Source organism: Sparus aurata, chromosome 22, assembly GCF_900880675.1.
Source record: "Sparus aurata chromosome 22, fSpaAur1.1, whole genome shotgun sequence".
NCBI classification, from domain to species: domain Eukaryota; kingdom Metazoa; phylum Chordata; class Actinopteri; order Spariformes; family Sparidae; genus Sparus; species Sparus aurata.
In genome coordinates, this window is record NC_044208.1 from 1,248,744 (window position 1) to 1,255,485 (window position 6,742).

A 6,742-nucleotide genomic window follows, 5' to 3' on the forward strand; every position below is an offset into this window, starting at 1 on the left:
GCGGCGCCCAAGCGTTTTTGCCTCCCGCCTAAGCAGGGTTCTCCCCAGACGGTGGAACAGCGGCGCTACGCCGCTATACCGCTAGGTCAGCGGCGCTATACTCCGCGCGTGACGGTGACGAGCGTCCGTCCCCCGGCTGACGGTGACGAGCGTCCGTCCCCCGGCTGACGGCGATGAGCGTCCGTCCCCCGGCTGACGGAGTTGGTGACCGTCTGTCCGTGTCCCCCCCCCCCGGTGCGACGAAGCTCAAAATGAATGTAATTCATTTTTAGCCTCTAATTCCCTTTTATTTAAATTTTTTTTTTCAAGCTTGTAAACAAATTGAACTAGATCTTTTTCACTGACCAGACACTGGGAATATTCCCCCAATTCAATTATTCTGTTTATGTACAGTTATTTCCCTGATGTTTTTGTGTAATATATAATATCATATCCGTGTTTAATTGTTTACTATGTAAATAACACCCCATTGAAATGCATTTATATATTTTTTCATTATATTTGGTAACATTTGTGCATTACATTGTGTTTTGTAGGTCACAGTCTGACAGTGACGTGGATTGGGAGCCTCAAAGTAGGACACTCAGACGCCAAACCCCATCTCCTGCTGAAGGTGGTCGGCAGAAGCGGCAACGATCCTCCTCTGCATCCACCAGTGCTACCTCCCCCGCTGCATCTTTCACTGCCCCCTCTGGCTCAGGGGAAGCTGCAGCTTCTACACCAACTGCTGGACGTTCCCGTGCTGCCAGACGTGCCCGGGGGAGGGGCAGAAGAGGAGGATCCTCCAGAGCACATAGCTCCCACACGGAGGAACAACAGTGGCATGATGTGGGGGATGACGACGTTGAGCCTGCTCAAGTTGCCTTCATGCCGGTGAGACAGCCCGGACCACAGCAGGAGACCAGAGTGGCAACCAGTCCACTGCAGTTTTTCAGACTATTTTTCACCGATGCAGTGCTTGGGACTTTGATGGCAAACACTAATGCCTATGGAGCAAAGAGGCATGAAGGGGAAAAAAGAGGTCTGGCATAACATTGGCGTAGATGACATTTTTTCTTACCATGCCATGGTAATGTACATGGGGATGGTCAAGTGCCCTACGCTGGTGGATTACTGGAAAGGGTCCCGCCTCTATAGCCTTCCATTCCCCCCCTCTGTGATGTCCCGAAATAAATTCCTCAGGATTTCTCGTGCTCTCCACATGAGTGACATCACAGCAGATGAGGAGAATACAGCTAAGAGGGGGACACCAGCTTATGACCGCCTGGGCAAGATCAAGCCCCTTTACAGCCAGATTGTCAAAGCCTGCAAAGCCCACTTCCAGCCAGAGCAACACATCACAATTGATGAAAGGATGGTTGCATCAAAGGCCAGAATCTCCATAAAGCAGTACATCAGGAACAAGCCCACTAAGTGGGGATACAAACTGTTTGTTTTGGCAGATTCTGGCACTGGCTACACGTGGAATTTTTTTGTTTATGAGGGGAAGTCACCTAGCGCTGGAAGGGGACTGAGCTATGACTCTGTCATGTACCTCATGGACTTCGATTCCCTCGGTACAGGTTATCAGCTTTATGTTGATAACTTTTACACAAGCTCCCAACTTTTTCTGGACCTGCTAAAGAAGAAGACAGGGGCTTGTGGTACCATCCGCACAAACCGGGTTGGTTTCCCCAAGACCACCATCAATGACTTCACCAGGGGCACTCCTCGGGGGACAATCAAGTGGATCAGGGACAGCAAACTCCTTTTTGTGAAATGGATGGACACTAGAGAGTTGTCATGTGTTCCACCATTCACAAGGCATTCACTGGTGATACAACCCGAAGGGAGTGAAGACAGCTGGACAGTGGGCGGCGATCGATGTCCCCATTCAAGCACCAGTCAAGGACTATCAAGGACTAAGACGGAGAACCCTGTTTTGTGTGTATATAGATCATTCATTGTTCATATTTTGTTGATATTGGCACAGTTATACATACAGTAATAGTGTATTGATAGATAATACAATCCTTGTTTGAAATTCAGTTCAGTATAGTCTGTCATTTTTGTATAATGGTAACTATTCTGTAGTGTCTTGTCACATGACAATATCTCAATATGGCCACCTAGAAGCGTGTGGAAACCCCTCCAACCACCCATCAAATGAATGTGTGAATAAATGATGTTTTGAATCATGGAGAAAGGTTTTATAGTCACCAGAATGCTTCAGTAATGTTTCCAGTGTCACAGAAGTGAGTAAAAGCATTTGGCACAATTTGGCCATTTGGAGACGTTTTGGAGAGGTTCGTGGACGCCAGTGACACCACAAACTATAACCTCCATAACTCCCATAAGGGTAGGCCTAGAAGTCTAAAATTTCACCCAGGTGTAGTTGACAAGATGAGGAAGGTATGTGCTATATTGCCATATGCCTTACATAAAGCACATCCTAGTTATTGTTATTCAAATATGACCTATTATTTTCGAAGACAAAAAAAATTTTTTAGAGCCATGTTTGAACTGATGTCATTTTGGTTGTGTGTATGGTACATGCTAAATAAACACATTCACAGAAACTAGAGGTTGTCAGCTTTCAAATGGCGCATCATACATCCATCTCGAACTTGTAGTTCTTGTGTTATCAGCTTTTCCATTTGGGTATGCTAAATGGGCGAAATTACTGAAAATGGGTGGGTGTGAACAGGTTACCCCATACGAAATTATCACCTTAGAATGATATGGCATCTGATGTAGTAGGCCAAGCTCTGTGACAGTGTGGCTCTTAGAAAAACAGCCGGTGGAAACAACCTATTTTAATTGAAATAACTACTACTAATTATTATTATTGTAAATATTTTATTTTATTGAGTTTAAAATAACCTTGTGCACATACATTAGTCACTTATATTAAAAAAAATGAAAAGATGCATGTACCAGATTTAGCAGTCCTATATAATCTTTTTAATTACATTACTTTCTACTTTTGTATTAATTTATTGTTTCAAGCGCATTGTTTGCATTGAAAGGCATTTAATATTGTGAATCAACCGTCAAAGTTGTTAAAATTGCTCCCATTATTGCTTTGTTTCCTTTCTGTTACCTTTCTAAGTGCTCTGGGCCTCCACAGCCACCGTAGTGTTGTATGGGCGTGTTTTGTATTGGGGCATGTCTTTAGGGGGCGTGGTTTGTAGCGGCTCTGGCTTGGCTGTGGTCGTTACCTGCTCGGGCCCTAAATATGAGCATGATATGTCTCCTCTAAGCTCACCAGATCTAAGATCTCATCAATCCACCCTAATGCATCAGATTTTTGGGGAAAATGTTGTGATTTTGTTGTTAAAGATGTTTGAGAAATTGAGAAGAAACTCCTGGACCTATCCCTTTATCTGGATCTACAACAAGACTTACTGGTGTCTATTCTGAGACCCTTCCTCGATCCAAGATCGTGAAAATCCATTCAGTAGTAATCCTGCTAAAACAGACACAAACAACAACAAAAGTACAGTGCTATATAAATAAGATGATCATTGAGATTATTTGGTAGCTAGACAAAGTAGATTAACAGGATGTGCTTTTGATTAAGCAATAATGTACTTCTGAAGAATATTACCATCATCCCCACAGTCAATGATGATTCACTTTTGTTTTCTTAAGTACTTTTACATGACATATCATAAAAGCAACTGTATTCTGAATAAGGCATTCCTCTACAGCGGTGGGATCTCTCCAGAACTTCTACTGTAATCACACCATCACCCTCATTCACTCTGTCAGCGTCTTTGTGTCTTTCCAGTGAAAAATCAGGTGTGACTTGGAAATATCCAACCAGCTGAAGGTGTTCACAGGCTCCCATCTGAACAAGCCCAGACAGACCAAGGAAGAAAGTCACTCTCATTGTCCAACCTGCACACGTTGTGGTTACAGAAAATGTCTGTCACCATTATCTGCTACACCTCTTCATCATTTTACATAGTGTACATACACAGGGCAAAACACAGATATGGTTTTAGGGAACCAAAAGCACCATATGTCATTTAAAAAAAAGTTATTGTTCCACATTTGTGCCTTTGCAATACTTTCTTTCAACAAACACTGCATTGTTTTAAGCCACAAGAATCATATCAAGCAGTCTTTTGACACTTGACTTGACCTGAACTTTTGACGTGCCCTCTGTGAGATAATTACAGTGGTTGGTATTGAAGAAAAAAATAAAGATACTTCACCTCACAAGGAACTTTTAACTGGTTATAAAACATTCTCAATGTAATACTGATGCCTCTATATGATCTACATAAGCAAACAGATCTAACTGTAACTATATATGGGTTGAATAAGTCATGAGTGCTGAGGACGAATTAAGGAATCAGATCAAGATATCATCTGTATTTTGCTTGTTCACAAATGCAGCACTCAGCAGTGGATTGTTCGTATCAGACATGTTCACACATGTGGGAAATACTCTGTATTGTTTGGGCGAGGGGTGTTGCCTAAGAGTCTACAGACTTTTGACTCTGTAATGGTAGCTCTTTTGCGTTGATATCAATACTACATGTATCCGCAATATGAACAAAAGAGTGGAAAGTAATTTACAGGCAAGCAAAGAGCAGCTACACTCACTCATGCTCATAAAGATCCCAGTGTGGAAAGAAATCTGCAGCGTTTTTAATCTGTGTCCAGCAGCAGCGTGACTGGGCTGCGTGGAAGCTCAAGAGACCGGGTGGGGAATTATTCTGGGGCGATGTTTTGCCAAGCTTTGATGATGAACAGTTAAAAGACCATTTCTGACTGCCCCGGTGTACATTTCAGTATGTGTAACAGCTTTTTTATAACATGTTGTCGACATTTGCTCACTATGAATTAAATCCAGACAATTGTCTACTCTAGTCACCTGGACTCAAGACGAGGGAGCTGGCAGGGTAAAGTCTGGGGCAAATAATGTGGACATTTGTTACACATACAGCTCCGACAGGTTAATAAATACATTAATCAATTCTAAGTTACATTGCATGTGTGAAAGGGGATTTAGTCTTACCATCTTTTTTATTCTAGTTATTCCTTTTACATAGCCAGAAAATGATGCATTTCCTCATTACTTTGCAACCTGCAAACAGCTGTTTAAAAAAGAAAGACAGTATTAGAAATGTTTCATTGCTTTCACTTGCTTTAAAGATAATGCTTGCACTAGTCAGATCAAGATCTTTCTGACATGAAGTGTTCCACATGGGCTGAGAGATAGATTCATTAAGTAAAAGATGCAGAACAACACTACTGAAAATAAGTAAAAGCATTCAAAATGTTACTAAAAGGAAGTGTGTCTACATTTTCAAAAGCAAAATTAATCTTAATGCAGATAGTTAATGCAGATCTTCCTCTTCTGAATAAAATGTATTCCCCAAAACAACATAGTGCACCTTTAATGTTAGCAACAACCCCTGTCATCTCATTTAGCCACTTGTTAGCAACCGTCTTTGTAAAGAAGTAAAAGCTTAAGCAGTTAGGTATGAGTGTTTGTGTTTTATGTTGTAGAACAAAATGTGAAAATGTCTTAAGCTTGTGTGAACCAGACAGACAGACACGCACTGACTTAAGACAATAGAACCAGAAGTACAAATATCCTGGTTGCAGGGCTCATCTCTGCAGCACTCTACTGAATGTAGGCCTGATAGAATACATTGTACATTTACAGCACTGAAAACAAAATACAGCTGGGGCTAATGAGAAAGTTACCAAATATGTTAGGATCATGTATTTTTGGAACATTTCAACAAGTAGATGTTGAGATTGACCTACTTCCTGGCAATCCATTCAATAGTTGTTGAGATATGGTGGACATGATTGAATGAATGATGAGTCCTTGAATCCACGGCATGACTAAAAAATACTGTTTTCACTGAATAAACTTTTGTTGCAACTTTGAACTACATTCAAATATATTTTGTGTTCTGTTAATTATAATAACAATAATAATAATAATAATTGGCTATGTAGTGGTATTGCATGTTAAAGAATATGTCATTGATCCTTGAAAGTTTATTTTTTAAATATGTAGTAAGATATTGTTTTTACCATTGCAGCCTCAGTCGATCTGCTAGATATCAATGTCACGATGCACACCACATTATTTCCTTGTTCTTTCATGTCAAACCTTCACTTGTCCTACCTGAAAAACAGTTTATTGAACCTGTCTTTAATTGTCAACTCACCATGAATCTGAATGTTGTACAATACAAGAGTCTATCAACAGTTTCATCACAAATTGTCTCCCTTCACACACACACACACACACGCTGTTTCATTGTGAGTGCAACTTTTCCTATCCCAAGTCTTCTTCCTGCTTGGTTTGTTGAAGAGAAAGCTGCTAGAACAACAAGTAGAGCCACAGTTGCTTTTTGTGAGCACAGTGTGTGCACTTTGACCAGAGTGGTTCTCAAACTAAGGAGCAGTTCAGGTTAACTGTGTCCCATTGTGTACATTTCTGGTTTTAATTTACCCTTAATGATAAAGCAACGACATAAAATCATCAAAAATCATCAAACTATTAGCTATTATCCATCCTCGTAAAACATTACTCGTCTTTCCTGCCTTTTCTTTAAAAACTTACAGTACAGTGGAAAGTGTTCATCTATTTTTAGCGCCAGTAAGTGTGACAGCTCTAAGCTCTGTTCAGTCAGCAGCAAAATGTTTGACGGCTGAATATCTGAAGAAGTGTCTTTGTTCATTCCACAGCAGGCAGAACAAGATCACGCTCACTCTTCGTGAGACC